The sequence below is a fragment of the Sminthopsis crassicaudata genome, chromosome X, assembly GCF_048593235.1.
Source record: "Sminthopsis crassicaudata isolate SCR6 chromosome X, ASM4859323v1, whole genome shotgun sequence".
Taxonomy (NCBI): domain Eukaryota; kingdom Metazoa; phylum Chordata; class Mammalia; order Dasyuromorphia; family Dasyuridae; genus Sminthopsis; species Sminthopsis crassicaudata.
The window spans coordinates 1,597,573-1,623,088 of NC_133623.1; the positions used below are offsets into that span (position 1 = coordinate 1,597,573).

General features: G+C 37.2%; 1 protein-coding gene across 1 annotated transcript in view; it reads left to right on the forward strand.

Moving 5' to 3' along the window:
- Window positions 1–94: 94 nt before the first annotated feature.
- Window positions 95–25,516, forward strand: part of UXT (ubiquitously expressed prefoldin like chaperone) — a 44,068-nt gene continuing 18,646 nt past the window's right edge. The window contains exon 1 of the mRNA XM_074277220.1: window positions 95–466. The gene's annotated coding sequence lies outside the window, so the exon portion shown is untranslated. The remainder of the gene's footprint in view (window positions 467–25,516) is intronic.

A 25,516-nucleotide genomic window follows, 5' to 3' on the forward strand; every position in this document is an offset into this window, starting at 1 on the left:
GTCCCCGCAGCCGCCCAAGCAGCTGCGGCTCAGGCACCTGCGCACAAGGCCCCGCCTCGGGGCCAGGAGGAGGAGGAGGAGCCCGGAACTTCCCACAGGCTCGGCCTCCGGGAGGGGGGAGAGCGGGGACGGGAAGAGCTCGGTTCCGAGCCGAGGCCCCGCCGCGCCGAGCCGAGGGCCCCCGGGAGTAAAAGGGAAAGCCCTCCGAGCAGACTTGGTACAGTCCCAGGTGTCGGCGGGGGCGGTTCGGGCGGAGTCACGGACGGCGGCGGGTGGGGAGGAAGGTTGAAAGAGGAGAAGACGGGATTTATTCGGGGGCGGTGTCAGTCGACCGGCAATCTCTCAGGCCGCTCAGGAGAGGTTAAGAACGTCAGGCGACAGCAACGGCCGGTTCCCAGGCGTTCCCCTGGCTCGAACCAGATACACAGGACCTCAGCTGACAGCTCCTCCCCGCTGCCCCAGATTGGTACGTCCTTCCTCCGGGCTCTCTTCACTCTGGCTCCTCCCCGAGGGAGGGGCCCGTCCCCTCCCAGGAACTTGATTGGCCAGAGACTCCTTTTCCCACCTCCTGCAATCTCGCCCCCTAGGTGCGCAGTTCCCGGTTTGGCCCTGCCCTCCTTCTTCCCACCCCGCCCCCTTCAGTCCCAGGCCCGGTTCCATCTGCCGACCCAGCCCCCGAATCTCCGCCGGGCCCTCGGCGACAATCGCACCGGGATCTCCGAAGCCTGCCCTCTCTCCCCTCACTTGTACGGCGCTGCTGCCGCAGGGCTACCCGGACCTTCGGCTCGCCCGCGACCGCCGCCTCTTACCGGCGGAGGGCAGGGGCGGGGAGGGTGTATGTGCAAGTTTCACTTTTGTTCTTTTGGATTCTGACTCTCTCCCGTGCTGACTGGCATCCTAAAGGCCTTCAGAGTGGCTTTTCTCCCTGCTCAGCGTCCGCTCCTGAAGGGCTGCCTAGTTTGCTGGCAAACTTGCCTTTCCGGCATTTGTCAGGGCTCGCCGATGTTCCATTCCATACCATATTTAGCCGTTCCCCAAGAGTTTCCAGATTTGGGCGATCACCAGGAAAAGATGCTCAAGGAGCTTTGCACATATGGGTTCTTTTCCTCCTTTGTGGGCTTAAACCCGACAGTCGCCTGACTGTGTCATAGGCATTGCAAAGATAGAAAACCCATAAAATTCTCTGCAATATGGTCTTGAGTCTGCCAGAAACAATGCTGAGTATAGAGCCAATGCTTTTCCACCTTGGAGAGAGACCTGTCCCGAATGACACAGTCTTCCATGCCCTCTGAAATGACTGTCCCTCCCCCGAGATTCATGGGAATCTTGAACAAATAAAAGTTACCCAAACAGAGTTTGGGGCTTAACATTCCAGAAGAGTCACCACTCAGTTTCTTCCTATGATCGATACCTTTTTTAAAAATAAAGGTTTTTATTTTCGAAACACAGCACAATTTTCAACACTCACCCCTGCAAAACCTTATGTTCCAGATTTTTTTCTACCACCCTCCCTTCCCCCCTCCCTACAGGCAAGTAATCTAATATATGTTAAACATAGGCAGTTCGATTATACCTATTATTCACAGTTATATGATCAAGATCTTAAGCTTGACTTTCCAAAGAAAATACTGTCCTTAAGTGGGCTCTGGCACCAATCAGTTCGCTTGGGGAAAGACAGTGAATAATTCCATCTAAACAAACAGTTTGGTTGGCACTCTTCCTCCATTTCAAAGGAAGGCTTTATTACCATTTTCCCAAAGGAAAAATGTGGGAAAGGGTTGGGACTAGAGAAATATATATTTTTTAATATTTCTAAAGAAATAAAAAAAGGAGATTTAAAAAAAATTTATTTTATTATAGATTTTTATTTACAAAACACATGCATGGGTAATTTGTCAACATTGACCTTCCAAAGCCTGTTCCAAATTTTCCCCACTTTTTTTTTAAATTTTAAAAGTAATTTTATAATTATAATTTTAAAATTGATTTTATAATTATATATTTTTGACAGTACATATGCCTGGATAATTTTTTACAACATTATCTCTTCTACTCACTTCTGTTCCAAATTTTCCTCTCCTTCCCTCCACTCCCTCCCCTAGATGACAGGTAATCCCATACATGTTAAATGTGTTATAGTATATTCTAGATACAATATATGTGTGGAGAACCGAATTTCTTGTTGCACAGGGAGAATTGGATTCAAAAGGTAAAAGTAACCTGGGAAGAAAAACAAAAATGCAGTTTACACTTATTTCCCAATGTTCCTTCTCTGGGTATAGCTGATTCTGTCCATCATTGATCAATTGGAATTGAATTAGATCTTCTCTTTCTTGAAGATATCCACTTCCATCAGAATCCATCCTCATACAGTATCATTGTTGAAGTGTATAATGATCTCCTGGTTCTGCTCATTTCACTCAGCATCAGTTCATATAAGTGTCTCCAAGCCTCTCTGTATTCCTCCTGCTGGTCATTTCTTACAGAACAATAATATTCCATAACATTCATATACCATAATTTACCCAACTATTCTCCAATGGATGGACATCCATTCATTTTCCAGTTTCTAGCCACTACAAAAACGGCTGCCACAAACATTTTGGCACATGCAGGTCCCTTTCCCTTCTTTAGTATTTCCTTGGGATATAAGCCCAGTAGTAGCACTGCTGGGTCAAAGGGTATGCACAGTTTGACAACTTTTTGGGCATAATTCCAAATTGCTCTCCAGAATGGTTGGATTCTTTCACAACTCCACCAACAATGCATCAGTGTCCCAGTTTTCCCACAACCCCTCCAACATTCATCATTATTTGTTCCTCTCAGCTAATCTGACAGGTGAGTAGTGGTATCTCAGAGTTGTCTTAATTTGCATTTCTCTGATCAATAGTGATTTGGAACACTCTTTCATATGAGTGGAAATAGTTTCAATTTCATCATCTGAGAATTGTCTGTTCATATCCTTTGACCATTTATCAACTGGAGAATGGTTTGATTTCTTATAAATTAGAGTCAGTTCTCTATATATTTTGGAAATGAGACCTTTATCAGAAACTTTAACTTTAAAAATATTTTCCCAATTTATTATTTCCCTTCTAATCTTGTTTGCATTAGTTTTGTTTGTATATAAGCTTTTTAATTTGATGTAATCAAAATCTTCTATTTTGTGATCAATAATGATCTCTAGTTCTTCTTTGGTCACAAATTCCTTCCTCTTCCACAAGTCTGAGAGGTAAACTATCCTATGTTCCTCTAATTTATTTATGATCTTGTTCTTTATGCCTAAATCATGGACCCATTTTGAACTTATCTTGGTATGTGGTGTTCAGTATGGGTCCATATCTAGTTTATGTCATACTAATTTCCAGTTTTCCCAGCAGTTTTTGTCAAATAATGAATTCTTATCCCAAAAGTTGGTATCTTTGGGTTTGTCAAAAACTACATTGCTATAGTTGTATACTATTTTGTCCTGTGAACCTAACCTGTTCCACTGATCAACTAATGTATTTCTTAGCCAATACTAAATGGTTGTGGTGACTGCTGTTTTATAATATAGTTTTAGATCGGTACAGCTAGGCCACCTTCATCTGATTTTTTTTTTTTCATTAATTCCCTTGAAATTCTCGACCTTTTGTTCTTCCATATGAATTTTGTTGTTATTTTTCCTAGGTCATTAAAATACTTTCTTGGGAGTCTGATTGGTATGACACTAAATAAATAGATTCGTTTAGGGAGTATTGTCGTTTTTATTATATTCCTTCAGCCTATCCAAGAGCACTTAATGTCTTTCCAATTATTTAAATCTGACTTTATTTTTGTGGTAAGTGTTTTGTAATTTTGCTCATATAATTCCTGACTTTCCTTTGGTAGATGGATTCCCAAATATTTTATACTGTCGACAGTTGTTTTGAATGGAATTTCTCTTTGTATCTCTTGCTTGTGGATTTTGTTGGTGATGTATAAAAATGCTGAGGATTTATGTGGATTTATTTTGTATCCTGCAACTTTGTTAAAGTTGTGGACTATTTCTAATAACTTTCTATTAGAATCTCTGAGATTCTCTAAGTATACCATTCTATCATCTGCAAAGAGTCATAGTTTGGTTTCCTCATTACCTACTCTAATTCCTTAAATCTCGTTTTCGACTCTTATTGCCGAGGCTAGCATTTCTTTCTTTCTTTCTTTTTAATTATAAATTTTTTTGACAGTATATATGCATGAGTAATTTTTTTTATAACATTATCCCTTGTATTCATTTTTTGAAATTATCCCCTCCCTCTCTCTACTCCCTCCCCTAGATGACAGGCAATCCCATACATTTTACATGTGTTACAATATTACCTAGATACAATATATGTGTGTAAATCCCATTTTTTTTGTTGCACGTTAAGTATTAGATTCCGAAGGTGTAAGTAACCTGGGTAGATAGACAGTAGTGCTAACAATTTACATTCACTTCCCAGTGTTCCTTCTCTGGGTGTAGCTGTTTCTGTCCATCATTGATCAACTGGAAGTGAGTTGGATCTTCTTTATGTTGAAGATATCCACTTCCATCAGAATATATCTTCATACAACATTGTACAGCGATCTTCTGGTTCTATTCATTTCAGTCAGCATCAGTTGATGTAAGTCTCTCCAGGCCTCTCTGTATTCCTCCTGCTGGTCATTTCTTACAGAGCAATAATATTCCATAACCTTCATATACCATAATTTACCCAACCATTCTCCAATTGATGGACATCCATTCATCTTCCAGTTTCAAGTTTCATTTCTAATACAATATTGAATAGTAATGGTGATAGTGAGCAACCTTGTTTCACTCCTGATCTTACTGGAAAAGGTTCCAGTTTATCCCCATTGCATATGATGTTTACTGACGGTTTTTAATATATGCTCCTGACTATTTTAAGGAATAGTCCATTTATTCCTATACTCTCAAGTGTTTTCAGTAGGAATGGATGTTGGATTTTGTCAAATGCTTTTTCTGCATCTATTGAGATGATCATATGGTTCTTGTTAATTTGATTATTAATATGGTCAATTATACTATTAGTTTTCCTAATATTAAATCAGCCCTGCATTCCTGGTATAAATCCTACTTGATCATAGTGTGTTATCCTGGGGATGATTTTCTGAAGTCTTTTTGCTAATATCTTATTTAAGATTTTAGCATTAATATTCATTAAGGAGATTGGTCTATAGTTTTCTTTCTCAGTTTTCAACCTACCTGGTTTAGGTATTAGTACCATGTCTGTGTCATAAAAGGAGTTTGGTGGGACTCCTTCATTCCCTATTTTTTCAAATAGTTTGTATAACATTGGGGCTAATTGTTCTTTAAATGTTTGGTAGAATTCACATGTAAATCCATCTGGCCCTGGGGATTTTTTCTTAGGAGTTGATTAATAGCTTGTTCTATTTCTTTTTCTGAAATAGGACTATTTAAGCAATTTACTTCTTCCTCTGTTAATCTGGGAAGCCTATATTTTTGGAGGTAGTCATTCATTGCACTTACTTTATCAAATTTATTGGCATAAAGTTGGGCAAAGTAACTCCTTATTATTTCTCTAATTTCCTCTTCATTGGTGGAAAGTTCCCTCTTTTCATTTTTAAGACTAACAATTTGATTTTCCTCTTTCCTTTTTTCAATCACATTTAATAAAGGTTCATCTATTTTATTGTTTTTTTCATAGTTTTATTTATTAGTTCAATACTTTTTTTTCTTTCAATATTCTTAATTTCACTTTTTAATTTTAGAATTTCAAGTTTAGTATTTGATTAGGGGTTTTTAATTTGGTCTTTTTCCAGCTTTTCAAGTTGCAAGCCCAATTCATTGATCTTCTGTCTCTCTCTCTATTTTACTCAGGTAAGCCTCCCAGGATATAAAATCTCCCCTTACTACCAGTTGAGCTGCATCCCACAAATTTTGGTATGATGTCTCATCGTTGTCATTATCTTGAGTGAAATTATTAATTGTGTCTATAATTTGCTGTTTCACCCAGTCATTCTTTAAGATGAGATTATTTAGTTTCCAATTACTTTTTGGTCTATTTACCCCAAACTTTTTGTTGAATGTAGGTTTTATTGCATCGTGATCTGAAAAGAAAGCATTTACTATTTCTGCCTTCCTCCATTTAATTTTGAGATCTTTATGTCCTAATATATGGTCAATTTTTGTATAGGTTCCATGAACTGCTGAGAAGAAAGTATATTGCTTTCTATCACCATTCAGTTTTCTCCAAAGATCTATCATACCTAATTTTTCTAATATTCTATTTACCTCTTTACTTTCTTTCTTATTTGTTTTCTGGTTTAATTTATTTCATTCTGAGAGTGCAAGGTTGAGATCTCCCACTATTATAGTTTTGCTGTCTATTTGTTCTTGCAGCTCTCTTAATTTCTCCTTTAGTAATTTAGATGTTATACCACTTGGTGCATATATGTTTAGTATTGATATTACTTCATAGTCTATGCTACCCTTGAGCAGGATATAGTTTCCTTCCTTGTCTCTTTTATTTAGATCAATTTTTGCTTTTGCTTGATCTGAGTTAAGGATGGCTACCCCTGCTTTTTTGACTTCTCCTGAAGCATAATAGATTCTGCTCCAGCCTTTTACCTTTACTCTGTATGTCTCTCCCTGCTTTAAATGCGTTTCCTGTAAACAACATATTGTAGGGTTCTAACTTTTGATCCAGTCTGCTATCAGCCTCCCCTTAATGGGAGAGTTCATCCCATTCCCATTTACACTTAAATTACTAATTCTGTATTTCCTGCCATCATAATATCCCCGGATTATGCTTTTTTTCCCTTGCTCCCCCTTAACCCCTTCTCCAGTATTAAACTTATGGGCCCCACTTGGGTTATGCAGCCCTCCCTCTTTAGTATCCTTCCCTCCTCCCTTTAAATCCCTTCCCCTTTTTTGTACCCTTCCCTTATTACTCTTTTCCTTTTCCCTTTTTGTCTCCCAATTTTTAATGAAGTGAGAGAAAATTCTCTGTAAAACAAATATGTCAATTATTTTCTCTTTGAGCCAATTCTGATGAGAGTAAGATTCACACAATGTTCCTCCCCCACTAACTTGATTCAGATATGATAGGTTTTCTTTGCCTCTTCGTAGGATGTAGTTTCCCTCTTTTTATCTCCCCTTTTCCCTTTCCTGATACTATCCCCTTTCCATTTCTATTTCCCTTCTTTTATGTTATATCAGTAAAATCAAATTATACATGTGGACTTTCTGTATATACAGAACAGAAATATAGTTCTCAACAGTTCCTTATACCTTTTTCTGCTTCTCTTGGTTGGAGATCAACCTTTTTGTTTAGATCTGTTTTTTCCTTAGAAACAAATGAAATTCATCTGTTTCATTAAATGTCTATCTTCTTCCATGGAAGAAAATGCTCTGCTTAGCTGGGTAGTTTATTCTTGGCTGCAGCCTTTCGGAATATCAGATTCCAGGCCCTTTGATCCTTTAATGTGGATGCAGCTAGATCTTGAGTGACCCTTATTGTGGCACCTTAGTATTTGAATTGTTTTTTCCTGGCTGCTTGTAATATTTTTTCCTTAGTCTGAGAGTCCTGATATTTGGTCAAAATATTCTGTAGAGTTTTTTTTTTTTGTTTGTTTGTTTGTTTGTTTTTTTTAGGGTCTTTTTCAGAAGGTATTCAGTGAATTCTTTCAATGCCTATTTAACCTTCTGGTTCTATTACCTCTGGGCAGATCTCTTTGATGATTTCTTGTAAAATAGAATCTTGGTTCTTTTTTTCATCATAATTTTTGGGAAGTTCAAGAATCTTCAGATTATCTCTCCTAGATCTATTTTCTACATCTGTCATTTTTCCAAGTAGATATTTGAAATTTTTCTCTACTTTTTCATTTTTTTGGTTTTGCTTGACTGATTCTTGGTGTGTCAATGAATCATTCATTTCTATTTGTTCAGTTCTGATTTTTAATGAATTATTTTCTTCATTTGCTTTTTTTTACTTCTTTTTGTATATGTTCAATTGAGTTTTTAAATTCAGTTGTTTTCTCTATGGAATTTTTTTCCATTTCACTAAATTTGTTTTTCAGTGAGTTATTTTCTTTTACCAATTCACAAATCGTACTTTCTTGGGAATCCTTTATCTTTTCCAATGCACAGATCTTACTTTCCTGTGATTTCTTTACCTTTTCCAATTCCCTAATTCTGTTTCCCTGAACTTCCTGTGAATTCTTTACCTTTTCCAATTTACCTTTCAGGAAGTTGTTTCTCTCTTGCATAGCTTCTCTTTCCTTTCCCCATTTTTATTCTAACTCTCTTTTGAGATTTTTAATAGTCTCTTCTAGTAGAGAGTTATTTGTGGTATTGTCTGGAGGGTGTTTTCTGTTAGTCTCCTCAGGGCTGGAAACTGCTCTCTTTCTGTATAGATGCTATCAATCATTCCCTTGTTTTTTTTACTCATTTTTTTAAGCCTTTAGGGTCTGCCTTCAGGGCAATGAGGTTACCAGCTTCCTCTGCAGAGGGATGGGTATATGGACAGTAGCTGTCCTGCCAATGGGATGCAAGGAACAGGCCAAGCTGCGGGAGTACTCTGGGAAGAGCTCCACACAGAAGTGAGTAGGCCTGGGTATCAAGGGCAGGGCTGTGTAAGTGCACTGTGAGGAGCCCCACTCTGAGGATTAGCAACTGCCTTGGGGCTAGAGGTTAAGCAGCAAAAGTATCATTGGTTCCCCCAAACGCTGGCTTTGAGTATTAACAGTCGCCCTATCCTTCACTGCACTGGAAGTGTCTCTGCCTGTGGAGTGAAGTTGAGCTGGGAAGATTCCACTACCCAAGGCCAAGCTTCTCACTCTGTAGAGGAGAGGTTGCCCCAAGCTGTGCCCCCTGCTGTGCATGTTTGTGACTGCCCCCCAACAAGAGCCCCTAGCTTCAGAATGCTGGTAAGAGCTGTGTTATGGTCTACTCTGAGTCACTTCCTGTCCTAGGTGGGCACAGCCAGATCCTGCTCTGGAGTCCCTCAGAGTACCCTCGACCCCAGACTTTGATTTCTCTGCTGGTCCACTACTCTGCGACCTAAACAAAGCATTCAGGCTATGGCAGAGAGCTCTATGCAAACCTTCCAACTGTGGAGGCCACCCCCGCTCCCGATTTTATCCCTGCCCTGCGCTGGTCTGTTCTTGCCATTCAGGACAAACCTTTTCTGGTGATATTCCTGATTATCTTTGGCTGGTGAGTTATTGTACTTCTGATCTTCGTGAACCTTACCAGTCTAGCGCTATTTTTGAGGCTGATTTTAAAAGTTGGTAATGAGGGTATGAGAGGAGCTCTGATTCTTGCATGTGCCTTCTCCGCCATCTTGGCTCTGCCCCCCCAAAAATGAGATTTTAAAATATATTTCCACAACAGTGACTTTTGGGCATAGTTCCAAATTGCTTTCCAGAATTGCTAGACCAATTCCCAATCATACCAACAGTTCATTAGTATACTTGTTTTCCTACAGCTCCTCCATTGTTTATCCTTTTCCTCATTTGTGACCTTTATCAGTCAGACATGTGAAGAACTTCACTATTGTTTTTTTCCAAACAAAAATGATTTAAATGAGTTAAATTGTAGAGGGCTGAAACTCTTAATCAGACAAGAGAGCACTTAAAGCTACCTATGTGATGTGAGGCAATGGCTCTGCTAGCATATATTTGGATGAGCACCATTGGTGCTTGCTGAATGTTTGGTAGTAAGATAATCATAGGCAAGGAATGGAGGGCTGAGGGAGAGAAGTGAGAGTCATTTGTCGGCAAGATGAGGAGGAGGAGAGAGCCTGGAGACTCTGGACTCCAGAATCCAGTATACATCTTTGGCAAGTCGTGTGGCAACTTGCCTGCCTCCTTCACTTCTCCCCTTAAAGACCAAGGACTTTGATTGATCCTGACTCTGGCTGACCCTAAGGCCCTTCAGGGAGCTAGTCCGTACTCTACATTAAACAATATGATTTCATCTTTGCATCATTTACAATGCTAGCCAAGTCAGTATCTTACCCAGTTTAGTACTTTTAAAAAGAAAAAAAAATACTTCAACGCCAGTGAGCTATGTTAAAGATCAAATATAATAGTCCATGCAGCCACATGAAAAATAATTTCTGTTACTTTGTTACTACATAGGTAGTGGATTCTATCAGCTAGAGCTTTGATGCACTATTTTATGCATATGGGTTAGTTCTATTAGTTCACAAGATATTAATACTCTCTTGAGTCATCTGTGTTCACTGATCAGAATAAGTTACAGCATCTGACATGATTTCCATTAATCACAGACAAGCTAGGATGTGTGAGTAAGATAATACAAAGATATAAACAGTATCCAGTCTCATTTAAGTATGCTTATCAGTAATCCAGCAGGAAGTTTGAGGAATTCTTTTTGAGTTTAAAAACACCAAAATGTGTAATACTGAAAAGAAAAAAAAAAAGCATTCTACATGAAATACTTAAGATCTTAGGACAAAAAAGCACCTACACCAGAAAATATCAGCATGACATCAGTTACACAAGCTCCCAAGAAGGCTGGTTATTTTTTCAATTCTTGTAAACAGTTCAGTTTGCACTTGCCCTGAAACTAGCAACTCCACAAAAATTACTGTAGTAACTAATGATTCTTCACTAAATTTCAAATTTTCTCTATGAAGTTCATATATTACCATTTAAAAATTAAACTTCTTGTTTCTACTGGGCCTGTATTTCAAAGAGATCATTAAAAAAAGGAAAAGGACCCACATATGCAAAAATGTTTGTAGCGGCCCTTTCTGTAGTGGCAAGGAACTGAAAACTGAAGGGATGCCCATCAGTTGGGGAATGGCTGAATAAGTTATGTATATGAATGCTATGGAATACTATTGTTCTGTAAGAAATGACCAGCAGGGTGATTTCACAGAGGCTTGGAGAGACTGACAGGAACTAATGCTAAGTGAAATGAGCAGAACCAGTAGATCATTGTACATGGCAACAAGATTATAGGATGATCAATTCTGATGGACGTGGCTCTCTTTAATAATGAGATGGTACAAACCACTATATAGAAATCCCAATCCCTCTAATTTTGTCCGTCTGCATTTTGGATTTCCTTCACAGGGTAATTGTACACTATTTCAAAGTCCGTTTCTTTTTTGTACAGCAAAACCACTGTTTGGACATGTATACATATATTGTATTTAATTTATACTTTAACATATTGAACATGTATTGGTCAGCCTGCCATGGGGGGGAGGGGGGAAGGAGGGGAAAAATGAGAACAAAAGGTTTGGCAATTGTCAATGTTGTAAAATTACCCATGTATATATCTGGTAAATAAAAACTATTAAAATAAAAAAATTAAATTAAAAAAAAACAAAAAACAATGAGATGGTTCAAACCAGTTCCAATTGTTCAGTGATGAAGTGAATCATCTCCACCAGAGAGAGAACCATGGGAACTGAGTGTGGACCACAACATAGCATTTTTACTCTTTTTGTTATTATTTGCTTACATTTTCTTTTCTTTCTCATTTTTTCCCTTTTTGATCTGATTTTTCTTATAGAGAAAGATAATTCTGGAAATATGCATGGAAGAATTGCACATGTTTAGCATATATTCGATCACTTGCCATCTAGGGGAGGAGGTGAGAGGAAGGGAGGGAGGGGAATTGGAACACGGGTTCTTGTAGGGGTGAATGTTGGAAGTTATCCATGTATATATTTTGAAAATAAAAAACTTTAATTTAAAAAATTCATTATAATCACAATATATATGTACTCCATATAAAATAGTTCTCTGCTTTCCTAATGTAGAGAATTTCCTCCTTTAAAGCTAGCGATAAAAATTGGGCTATAAAAATAAAAGTCTTATGTTAATTTAAAAAAATAAAAATTAAACTACTTTGCTAAGGAAAAGCCAGCTAGTGTGGTTAATGGGGACAGTTATTGGGGGCCAGTTACATTTGAATACTCATATGCACCTCTTAACCTACCAATATGTCTGAAATTGTAAATTATTTTCAATCTGACTCTACCTATCACCCAATTTGTGTTAGGTCATTTTGCTACAAAAATGTTTTTCAGTTTTGTCATCTTTTTTTTTTAACTTGGAAAAAAATCTTATTTTTTAAATTGAATGTTCCAGGGAGCTATTGAATTTGGGTTCCAATGAATTGATTGGAATTAAAATTACACAGAAGGAATGGTGGCTGTTACAGCACTTCAATAACAAGCTTAGAAAGCAATTTTAAATCTGAAAATTTGAACTAAAATGGTATGCAGAAATGGACTATCAATGGAACTTTTATTCCATACTGCTATTTTTATAATCTTTATATGTTAATAAAAAGACCAATAGGAATCAAAATACATTTTACAGCTTCTTGCTGTATTTTTTTTAAATTTACACAATTTGCACCCAAATATACCATTTACCTGTGCATACCCTTTGATCCAGCAGTGGTTTATGTCCCAAAGGAATACTAAAGAAGAGAAAGGGAGCTGTATGTGCAAAATGTTTGTGGCAGCCCTTTTTGTAGTGGCTAGAAACTGGAAAATTAATGGAATGGTTGGGTAAATTGTGGTATATGAATGTTATGGAATATTATTGTTCTGTAAGAAATGACCAGCAGGAGGAATACAGAGAGGCTTGGAGAGATTTACATCAACTGATGCTGAGTGAAACGAGCAGAGCCAGGAGATCATTATACACTTCCACAACGATACTGTATGAGGATGGATTCTGATTGAAGTGGATATCTTCAACAAAGAGAAGATCTAATTCAGTTCCAGTTGATCAATGATGGACAGAAACAGCTACACCCAGAGAAGGAACACTGGGAAATGAGTGTAAACTGTTTGTACTATTGTCTTTCTACCCAGGTTATTTTTACCTTCTGAATCCATTTCTTCCTTAGCAGCAGCAGCAGCAACAACAACAACAACAACAACAAAATTCGGTTCTGCACACATATATTGTATCTAGGATATACTATAACATATTTAATATGTATGGGAATGCCTGCCATCTAGGGGAGGGGGTGGAGGGAAGGAGGGGAAAATTCGGAACAGAAGGGAGTGCAAGGGATAATGTTGTAAAAAAAATTACCTATGCATATGTACTGTCAAAAAATGTTATAATTATAAATTTAATTTTTAAAAATGAAAAAAAAAAACAAAATACCATTTACCTTCCTATTATTCTTGTGAGTAGATTTATGATTTTGTTGTTGATGATATTTAGTCATGTCTGACTATCTATGATCCCATTTGGTGTTTCTGGGCAAAGCTAGTGGAGTGGTTTGCTATTTCCTTTTCCAGCTCATTTTACAGTTGAGGAAATTGAGGCAAACAGGGGTAAATGACTTGCCCAGAGTCACAAAACTAGGAAATGTCTGAAGTTAGATTTGAACTCAGGAAGATGAGGCCAGGGCACTTTATCTACTGCAGCACCACCTAAGTACCCTGTTTATGATTTAGACACTTCATAAAACTTGTGTCTATATTTCTGAACTCGAGTTCAAAAAGTAGTTCCTATCATTTTTCTTAAGCCGAGATGCCAAAATCCATAAGAATTGTTAACAAGGGTACTGTTGTCTTTTAGAAATAATAAGGGGGCAGCTAGGTGGTGCAGTGGATAGAGCCCTAGCATTAAATCTGGTCTCAACACTTCACACTTCCTAAATGTATGACCCTGGGCAAGTCACTTAACCCTGATTGCCTTAGGGGAAAAAAACATACTAAGGAAATTTCTGTAATTTATTAAGTAGTGCTTGTCTATACTTACCTAAAATAGAGAGGGTTAGCACAGTTGTTTTAGTCTATAGTAAAAGAAAGAAACCTAACTACAAGACAATATATACCAATCAAAGTGTAGTTGAAATAGTGGATGATCATGGAATACTACACCACAATGGAATCCAAATCGACTTTTAGTTCCCCACCTTGTTATCAGAACTTGAATGGAGACATGCTGTCTCCGATAAAAGCTTTGTATTTCTGACCAAAGGAATTGAACCTGTGGTAATACAGAGGGCTTTTCCATTTGGTGAAAGAGGAACGGGTCTTTTGGAGGTTGCAGTTAAAGGTGTCCAATTTAATTTTGTACAGTTTTTCACTAGCTTTTCTGGAGACTGGTGCACAAGCGTTCTGGACTGGAGATGGAGTTTGGAAACGTTGCACTTGAATCACAAGAAGTCAACTAGATATTTGTCTTTAGTTCTCAGGAGGCATGTTGCACATTACCGCTTGGGATGCTGGCCTTTGGTATCCTGTGTTCTTGGGATTTTCTTCCTTGGGCTGATATTTGGATTTAGATCTTTGCACTGTTCTGTTATTACACTACTGTGCTCTTCAGTTCCAGCTCTTGGATTTTCAGGTCACTGCTCAGCCACCTCCCAGTTAGACGAAGGTCACCTGAGATTCCTCTTCATATGTTGAGACTCAGCACACCCTCTCAGAACTGGAAGAATTCTACTCCTACATCTCGAGCTGTTCATCAAATATCTTCAAAGAGTCAGAATTGAGCAAAGATTCCCATCATCCCATTTGCTTTTGTAAATGCTCTCTGTTCATACAGACCTCTGTAGAAGCACTCTAGGCCTTATTTACTAACAAGGAAACTCACCCTATTGAGTTTGTTTCTTCATCTAATCAGGTTTTAAGCTCCTTTGCTTCCAGAAATTGCATTCTTTTCTTCAAGAGGGGATTCTCCTCCTCTGAATCCTTAAGTCTCTTTTGGATGTGCAGTGACAAAGGCAAACTCTGAAGCTGTCGAGAATGATAGAGAGTGATGCTGTATTCTTGAGTTCAGAATACAGATGTCATCTATTAGTAGGTTCATGATGGGGCCTCCTTGGCACTTTTGCTGGAAAGAGAACATCCTGGCTCAGGGGGGTCACACCCGGCTTCTGGCTTTCATGGGAAAGCTCCAGTGGCTGTAGTGCTGCCTTGAGCCAGACATTTGCATTTTTCTATTAGTGATTTGAGGAGCAAAGTTATAAAAGGGTTTTTGTTTTGTTTTGTTTTGTTTTAATTATAGCTTTTTATTGACAAAGCATATTTCAACACTGACCCTTGTAAAAACAAAACAAAAAAAAACTTCCGTTCCAACTTTTCCCCTCCTTCCTTCCATACCCTTCCTAGATGGGAGGCAGTCCCATACATATTAAATATGTTACAGTATATGTTAAATACAATATATGTTTATATATTTATACAATTATCTTGCTGGACAAGAAAGATTGGATTTAGAAAGAAGGTAAAAATAACCTGAGAAGAAAAATAAAAATGCAAGCGGACAATATCTAAAGGAGTGGAAATGCTTTGTTGTGGTTCACACAAAGAGTTTGTTTTTGATGATCATACTTCTTTCCATTCCAAAATGGAGACCTACTTGGGCATTTGCTTAGTCCAGTGGTTCCCATGTAGTGGTTTTTTGATGCCGAGCTAAGGTGTTCACACTAAAAAATTCATTAATGGCCCTGTAAGCAGCAAATAATTACCCAAGTTATGTTACAAATATAGGTCAAAGAGTATGGGTAGTTTTACAGCCCTTTGGGCATAGTTCCAAATTATTCTCCAGAATGATTGGCTCAGTTCACAGCTCCACTGAGAGTGCATTAATGTCTCATTTCCCCATCACCTCCGACATTTGTCATTTCCCTTCTCTGTCCTATTAGCCAATCTGACAGGTAGGAGGTAATACTTCAGAATTGTTTTAGAGAACATTTTTTTTTTCATACAGCTGTAGATAGCTTTGAATACTTAAAAAAAAAGAGCTTTTTATTTTCAAAATATATGCAAAGAAGTTTTCAACATTTACCCTTGCAAAACCGTGTATTCCAAATTTTTGTCCCTCCCTTCCTTCTACCTCCTATTCTCTTTTATGTATAATAGTTTCCTCATACTACCTCTCCCTTTCCCTTTCTCCCAGTACATTCTTTTTTTTTTTTTTTTTTTCTTTTTCTTTTTTTGAGGCTGGGGTTAAGTGACTTGCCCAGGGTCACACAGCTAGGAAGTGTTAAGTGTCTGAGATTAGATTTGAACTCGGGTCCTCCTGAATTCAAGGCTGGTGCTCTATCCACTGCACCACCTAGCTGCCCCCCAGTACATTCTTCTTTCATGCCTTAATTTTATTTTTTACATATGTTATGCTTTCACATTCAAATCACATCTGTGTCCTCTGTCTGAATATACTCCTTCTAACTGCCCTAATGATGAGAAAGTTCTTATGAGTTACAAGTATCATCTTCCCATGTAGGAATGTAAACAGTTTAACCTTATTAAGTTCTGTATGATTTCTCTTTCCTGTTTCTCATTATGTTTTTCTAAAGTCTTGTATTTGAAAGTCAGATTTTCTATTCAGTTCTGGTCTTTTCATCAATAATCCTTAAAAAAGAACTCGAGTCATTTATTTCATTGAATGTCCATCTCCACTCCCCCCCCCAAAAAAAAAAAGAAGGATTCTGCTCAGTTTTTCTGGGTAGGTGATAGTTGGTTGTAATCCTAGCTTCTTTGACCTCTGGAATATCATATTCCAAACACTGATCCTTTACTATAAAAGCTGCTAAGAGTGAAATGAATAGAACCAGAAAATCGCTGTACACTTCAATGTTGTATGAAGATGTATTCTGATGGAAGTGGATATCTTCAACATAAAGAAGATCCAACTCACTTCCAGTGGATCAATGATGGACAGAAATAACTACACCCAGAGAAGGAACACTGGGAAGCGAATGTAAATTGTTAGCACTACTGTCTATCTGCCCAGGTGACTTACACCTTCGGAATCTAATACTTAACCTGCAACAAGAAAATGGTATTTACACACATATATTGTATCTAGGTTATATTGTAACACATATAAAATGTATGGGATTGCCTGTCATCGGGGGGAGGGAGTGGAGGGAGGGGGGGATAATTTGGAAAAATGAATACAAGGGATAATATTATAAAAAAAATTACTCATGCATATATACTGTGGAAAAAAATTCTAAAAAAAAATGCTAAGTCTTGTGTTATCCTGACTATAGTTCCCACTATGCTTAATTTTTTTTCTTTCTGGCTGTTTGGAGTATTTTCTCCTTGATTTGAGAGTTCTGGAATTTGGCTATAATATTCCTGGAAGTTTTCATTTTGGGATTTTTTTCAAGAGATGATCAATGGATTCTTTCAATTACTTTGCCCAGCCTGCCCTAAATTGTGCTCCTCTCCTTCCTTGATACAAAAGACCTTTATTGACTGGTTTTCCTTGACTGGAAAATTCTTCTGCTCCATCTTTTTGTGGGTTCTGCTGATCCAGAATTTATTTAGTGTCAGTAGTTAAAGACATTTTGAGGGGCTTTAGGGGAGAACTTGGACAAGTCTCTGCCATCACTCCATCATCTTGGCTTTGTCATCACATTTATCATTTAACACAGTCCTCATCAGTAGTAAATAGAGAAATAAATATTTGTATTGTAACTATTTTTTAATTTAATTGTTTTATATTTTATTTTTTCTAATTACATGTAAAATGTTTTTTTAACATTCTTTTAAAAAATTTTGACTTCCTGAAAGGGACCTACATGTGCAAAAAATGTGCCAGTTCTTTTTGTAGTGGCTAGAAACTGGAAAATGAGTGGATGCCCATCAATTGGAGAATGGCTGAATAAATTATGGTTTATGAATGCTATGGAATATTATTGTTCTTTAAGAAACAATCAGGAGGATGATTTTAGAAAGATCTGCAGAGACTTACATGAACTGATGTTGAGTGAAATGAGCAGAACCAAGAGATCATTGTACACAACAGCATCAATATTATACGACGATCAATTCTGATGAACATAACTCTTTCCAACAATGAGATGATTGATGGCAGTTCCAATGATCTTGTGATGAAGAGAGCCATCTACACCCAGAGAGAGGACTGTGGGCACTGAATGTGGATCACAACATAACATTCTTACTCTTTTTGTTGTTGTTCACTTGCATTTTGTTTTCTTATTCATTTTCTTTCTCTTTTTTTTGATCTGATTTCTCTTGTGCAGCAAGAGAACTGTATAAATATGTTTGTATATATTGTATTTAACATATATTTTAACATGCTTAATATATATTGAATTGATTGCCATCTAAGGGAGGGGGTGGGGAGAATGAAGAGAAAATCTGAAACACAAGGCTATGCAAGTGTCGATGTTGTCAAATTATCCTGCATATGTTTTGAAAATAAAAAGCTTTATTAAAAAATAATAACTAAATAAATTTCTTAACTCCCCCCCAAATAAAAATAAGAATAAAAATTTTGCCTTCCAAATTCTCTCCCTCCTATCCCCTCCTTGAGAAGGCACACAGTTTGATATAGATTCTACATGTGCAGTCACGCAAAATATATTTCCAAGTTAATCATGTTACAAAAGAAAAAACAAGCAAGAACCAACCCAAGAAAAATAAAGACAATTTTAAAAAGTATTCTTTGATCTGTATGCAGACGCCATTAGTTCTTTCTGTAGAAGAGGAGAACATTTTTCATCATAAATCCCTCAAAATACATCATCATATTGCTGAGAATAGCAAAATAATTCACAGTCGATGATCAAATAATATTGCTTTTATTGTATGTAATGCTATCCTGGTTCTGCTCACTTCACTATGCATCAGTTCATGTAAGTCCAGGTTTTTTTTTCTGAAAGAATTCTATTTGTCATTTTTATAGTACTATATCACAATCATATATTTTAACTTTTTCAGCTATTCTCCAATTGATGAACATCCCCTCAAAAAGAGCTGCTATACAGGGTCTACTGGGTCTGTATCCCAAAGAAATCATAAAAAAGGGAAAAGGACTCACATGTACAAAAATGTTTGTGGCAGCCATTTTTATAATGGCAAGGAACTGGAAACCAAGTGGATGCCCATCGATTGGAAATGGCTGAATAAGTGATAGCATATGAATATTTTTTGTTTTGTTTTTTATTATAACTTTTTATTGACAGAATATATGCCTTTGTAATTTTTTATAACATTATCCCTTGCATTCACTTCTGTCCCGACTTTTCCCTTCCCTCCCTCCACCCCCTCCCCTAGATGGCAAGCAATCTTATACATGTTAATTATGTTATAGCATATCCTAGATACCATATATGTGTGCAGAACCCAACAGTTCTCTTGTTGCACAGGGAGAATTGGATTTAGAAGGTAAAAATAACCTGGGAAGAAAGACAAAAGTGCAAACAGTTTACACTCATTTCCCAGTGTTCCTTTTCTGGGTGTGGTTGATTCTGTCCATCACTGATCAACTGGAACTGAGTTAGGTCTCTTTGTCGAAGATATCCACTTCCATCAGAATACATCCTCATACAGTATTGTTGTTGAAGTGTATAATGATCTCCTGGCTCTGCTCATTTCACTCAGCATTAGTTCCAGTCAGTCTCTCCCAGCCTCTCTGTATTCCTCCTGCTGGTCATTTCTTACAGAGCAATAATATTCCATAACATTCATATACCATAATTTACCCAACCATTCTCCAACTGATGGACATCCATTCATTTTCCAGTTTCTAGCCACTACAAAAAGGGCTGCCACAAACACTTTGGCACATACAGGTCCCTTTCCCTTCTTTAGTATTTCTTTGGGATGTAAGCCCAGTAGTAGCACTGCTGGATCAAAGGGTATGCACAGTTTGATAACTTTCTGGGCATAGTTCCAAATTGCTCTCCAGAATGGTTGGATTCTTTCACAACTCCACCAACAATGTATCAGTGTCCCAGTTTTCCCACATCCCTTCCAACATTCATCATTATTTTTTCCTGTTATCTTAGGCAATCTTGACAGGTGTGTAGTGGTATCTCAGAGTTGTCTTAATTTGCATTTCTCTGATCAGTAGTGATTTGGAACACTCTTTCATATGAGTGGATATAGTTTCAATTTCATCATCTGAAAATTGTTCATATCCCTTGATCATTTATCAATTGGAGAATGGCTTGATTTTTTTAATAAATTAGAGTCAATTCTCTACATATTTTGGATATGAGGTCTTTATCAGAACCTTTAACCGTAAAAATGTTTTCCTAGTTTGTTGCTTCCCTTATAATTTTGTTTGCATTAATTTTGTTTGTACAGAGGCTTTTTAATTTGATGTAATCAAAATTTTCTATTTTGTGATCAATAATGATCTCTAGTTCTTCTTTAGTCACAAATTCCTTCCTCTTCCACAAATCTGAGAGGTAAACTATCCTATGTTCCTCTAATTTGTTTATGATCTCATTCTTTATGCCTAAATCACGGACCCATTTTGATCTTATCTTAGTATATGGTATTAAGTGTTGGTCCATGGCATATGAATGTTATGGGATATTATTGTTCTATATGAAATGATTGGCGGGATGGTTTCAGAAAGGCCCGGAGGGTCCCACATGAACTGATGCTGAGGGAAGTGAATAGAACCAAGAAAATATTTACATTGAAACAGCAAGATAATACGATGATCATTTCTGATGGATGTTGCTCTTTTTGACAATGTGTTGATTCAGGCTAGTTCCAATAGACTCTTGGTGGAGAGAGACATCTATAACCACAGAGAGTTCTGTAGGGACTGAGTATGGATCCCAACATAGTGTTTTCACTTTTTGTTGTTGTTGGCTTGCATTTTATTTTCTTTGTCATTTTTTCTTTTTCATCTGATTTTTCTTGTGCAGCATGATAATTGTGGAAATATGTATAGAAGAATGGCATATGTTTAGCTTATATTGGATTACTTGCCATCTAGGGGAGGAAAATAAAAGATTTAGAACACAATACAGCTTTAAATTCCCAATGATATAAAACTGCCCTTCCTATCATATTTCAAATCATGAAACAGCATAGTTTTTCTTTCTCTCTCTCTGATGTCATGTGGCCATTATTCCCAATGGACTTCTCCTAAGCTCCAATTTGGCCAGAGTTGAACCCTTCAGAAGTCAGATCCTTTTTGCTACATACCTTACCTAATTAAAGGCACATGACCCCTTTCAGGTAAGTTAACCGAACCTCTTTAACAAGCTATTGTTCTTTTAAGATCTTATACTTAAAGATAACTAAATCTAGCCTGCATAGGTAACAGTAACATTATTTCCCACAATTGTAAAACTGCCCAAAATACTTAGAACAAATCTGGCATGCAAAAGCACTAGTAAAATTATTTCCCAAATTTAGAATTATCCTAAAATTCCTAATGAAATATTTTCTCCAGTTGGAGTTCAGAATTGTACTAAGTACAGTTGTAACATTGGTTATTGTTAAACTTAACAGAGTTCTTAAATTAACAAAACAGACAAATCACACAGAACACAGAATGCACATAGACTTTGAAGTCAAAACATTTAACACAGACCAGGGGCTATCTGGAAAGAATAGCCCTGAAGGAAGTTGTCTGCTCTAGTCTTCCCTTCTATAATCCAAACGGAGCCTTTTTTTTTTTTTTTAATCCAGATGGTGTCTTTAAAAAAAAGACACCCAGATGCCACGAGTTGTGCCAACTGGCACACAGATGTGTCTTAAACACCCAGGTAGGGTGCCCTGCATCCAGAAGACCCTACTACCAGAATTTATGCCCGTCAGCATTTCATAATTCTGGGAATCAAGATGCTAGCATACAGAACAGAGCAGAACAGGTCTTATACAGGCAGAACAGAACAGGTCTTAAGACTTAACCAAATGGTACCCCAAAAGGTACTCAGACAGACTAATTCTCCTTTGGTCAAAATGGGGGTGTCTACTATCAGTCTGTTGTGGCTGGAAACTGTTCTCTTTGCCGGAGGTTCTTTTTTTTTAAATTTTATTTATTTATAATTTTTTTGACAGTATACATGCATGAGTAATTTTTTTATACCATTATCCCTTGTATACATTTTTCCAAATTATCCCCTCCCTCCCTCCCTCTACTCCCTCCCCTAGATGACAGGCAATCTCATACATTTTACACATGTTACAATATAACCTAGATACAATATATGTGTGTAAATCCCATTTTCTTGTTGCACATTAAGTATTAGATTCCGAAGGTATAAGTCACCTGGGTAGATAGACAGTAGTGCTAACAATTTACATTCACTTCCCAGTGTTCCTTCTCTGGGTGTAGCTGTTTCTGTCCATCATTGATCAACTGGAAGTGAGTTGGATCTTCTTTATGTTGAAGATATCCACTGCCATCAGAATACATCCTCATACAACATTGAAGTGTACAGCGATCTTCTGGTTCTATTCATTTCACTCAGCATCAGTTGATGTAAGTCTCTCCAAGCCTCTCTGTATTCCTCCTGTTGGTCATTTCTTACAGAGCAATAATATTCCATAACATTCATATACCATAATTTACCCAAACATTCTCCAATTGATGGACATCCATTCATCTTCCAGTTTCTAGCCACTACGAAAAGAGCTGCCACAAACATTTTTTGCCGGAGGTTCTAGAAAAAAAAATCCAGGTAGGCTCGGCCTCTCTAGGCCAAGAATTTTGATCAGCAGCCACTCTGAAGCCCAAGGCAGAGATCCGAAGTCTCTTATCTCTAATCCTGCTCATTTTCTAACGTCTCGCTGGGGAGCTCCAAAATGTAATGCCAGAGAAACTGAGCAAGATAGAGATTAGAGAACAATTTAACAATTTATTAAATAGGAGAGATCAAACATTAAGAGGGAATGACTATAGTGTAAAATTAAGAGGGAATGGTTATAACCTGAGGCAGAGTAACTGAATAGGACAATTAGAGAAACTGGGTCAGGACAGTAAAAGGGAACTATGGCACAACAATAAATTTCTTTTTCCTTGTGGCAACTATAATCTAAAAATTATATTTTTTCCCTTGTCTCTCTAATGTCTTTAGAAACTTTATAAGCTTGAGCAAATCTTTGTCTTTGATAAGATTTTTTTTTTGGAGTTCTAGATGTATGCTGAAACAAATATAATCAACTTTGGTTTGCTTCCTAGATCTCTGCTTGTTAAAAAGCCTGACTGGTGGCAATACCTGTCAAGGTATCATGGGATTATAGTTCAACAATAATATGGCAGTGATGAATAGAATTGGAAAGGTGGGTCCTTTACCTCCAAGGCCCTCCAGCTCACATCAGGTAAAATTGACATAGGGAATCTTCTGGAGGGGGAGGAAGAATCTGAATAACCATAAGGGTTGCTGTCGCATCTAGAAAACTGCAGAGAAAATTTGGGATTGTATATTCTATGTATTTCTGTGCACTGTTCTGTATTTTCTGTATATGCTGTTCCTAAAATATTCTGGAGCTCTCAGTCTGGCAGCCACCCAGATGTCCACTGTGATTCAAGAGTCTAAATTGGGGTTGGACTGAGAAAATCTGGATTCTTAAGAGGAAAGAATTTAAAAATTTTTCCTTTTATGTCACTTTCCTACTTTTTTAATTTTTTTGGACATTTGTGGTCCTATATTGTCTGGCCTTTGTCTCAGTGACTCTGCTGTGGTTCTGTTTACTGTCACAAAGAAACAAATTGCCATCATGGATTTCAAAAAAGCCTGGAAAGACTTATATAAAGTGATGCTGAGGGCAGTGAGCAGAACCAGGGGAACACTGTCCACAGGAACAGTGACATTATGTGATAATTGACTGTGATAGATTTAGCTTTTTTTCTAGTAGGACAGTGCCCTAAGACAATCCCAATAGACTTGGGATAGAAAATGCCATCCAGAGAGAGAACCATGGAGACTGAATGTGAATGCAAGCATAGTATTTTCATTTTCTTTGTTTTTTTTCTTCCTTGTGGTTTTCCCCTTTTGGTCTGATTTTTCTTTCCCAATGTGACTAATATGAAAATTTGTTTAAAATGATTATACATGTGTAACCTATCTCAGATTACTTGCTGCTGTCTTGGGGAGAGGGGAGATAAGGGAGGGAGGAAGAAAAAATTTCTAACTAAAAATATTATAAAAATGAATGTGGAAAACTGTCTTCACATGTAATTGGAAAAAAATTGAATACTATTGAAAATTTCAAAATACAATCAAATACAATAAATTTTTTATAAAGGAAACAAAACTGAAAAAAAAAAAAAACCTAGTTCATCAGCACACCAAAATATTTGTTTAAAGTTAATTAAACGTGTAAGAGATTATGTAGAAAACTATGACTTTCATAAAGCTAAAAGCTTAACAGCATTATAAATCATTAGCAAATGAAGATTAGACAGAAGAAAAAGTAAAAAAAGATCATTAAAATTATATGCTGCAAAAAACCTGCCACAAAACTCTGACGACAGTGGTCACTGGCTAGTAATGGGATATCCTTTGTTGCTCTGCTCTGGTTTGTTTCCAAAAAATCCGAATATGGCACAAGCCTCCATTTTGTAGTAGAGGGAGGTCAGACAATTTTAAAAAATGTTTTTATTGTTATTATTATTATCTTTATTATAGCTTTTTATATGCAAAACATATTCATGGGTAATTTTTCAACATTGACCCTTGGAAAAAATTCTATTTCAACTTTTCCCCTCCTTTCCTCCATCCCTTCCCCTAGATAGCAGGCAGTCTCATACATGTTAAATATGTTAAAGTATATGTTAAATACAATATATGTGTACATATTTATACAGTTATCTTGCTGCACAACAAAGATCAGGTTTAGAAAGAAGGTAAAAATAACCTGAGAAGAAAAACCAAAAATGCAAGCAACCAATAAAAGAAAAAGTAGAAATGCTATGTAGTGGTCCACACTCATTTCCCAATGTTATTTTTCTGGGTGTTGCTGGTTCTGTTCATTACAGATCAATTGGAACTGATTTGGATCCTTTCATTGTTGAAGAGAGCCATGTCCATCAGAATTGATCATCATGTAGCATTGTTGTTGAAGTGTATAATGATCTCCTGATTCTGCTCATTTCACTTAGCATCAGTTCCTGTAAGTCTCTCCAAGCCTCTCTGTATTCTTCCTGCTGATCATTTCTTATAGAACAGTAATATTCCATAATATTCATATGCCACAATTTATTCAGCCATTCTCCAATTGATGGGCATCCACTCAGTTTCCAGTTTCTGGTCACTACAAAGAGGGCTGCCACACACATTCTTGCACATGTGGGTCCCTTTCCCTTCTTTAATATCACTTTGGGATGTAAGCCCAGTAGTAACACTGCTGGATCAAAGGGTATGCACAGTTTGATAACTTTTTGAGTATAGTTCCAAATTGCTCTCCAGAATTGTTGGATCCGCTCACAACTCCACCAACAATGCATCAGTGTCCCAATTTTCCCACATCCCCTCCAACATTTGTCTTTATCTTTTCCTGTCATCTTAGCCAATCTGACAGACTTGTAGGGGTATCTCAGCGTTGTCTTAATTTGCATTTCTCTGATCAGCAATGATTTGGAGCACCTTTTCATATGACTAGAAATAGTTTCAATTTCTTCATCTGAAAATTTTCTGTTCATATCCTTTGACCATTTATCAATTGGAGAATGGCTTGATTTCTTATAAATTAGAGTCAACTTTCTATATATTTTGGAGAAGAGGCCTTTATCAGAACCTTTGACTGAAAAAATATTTTCCCAGTTTATTGATTCCCTT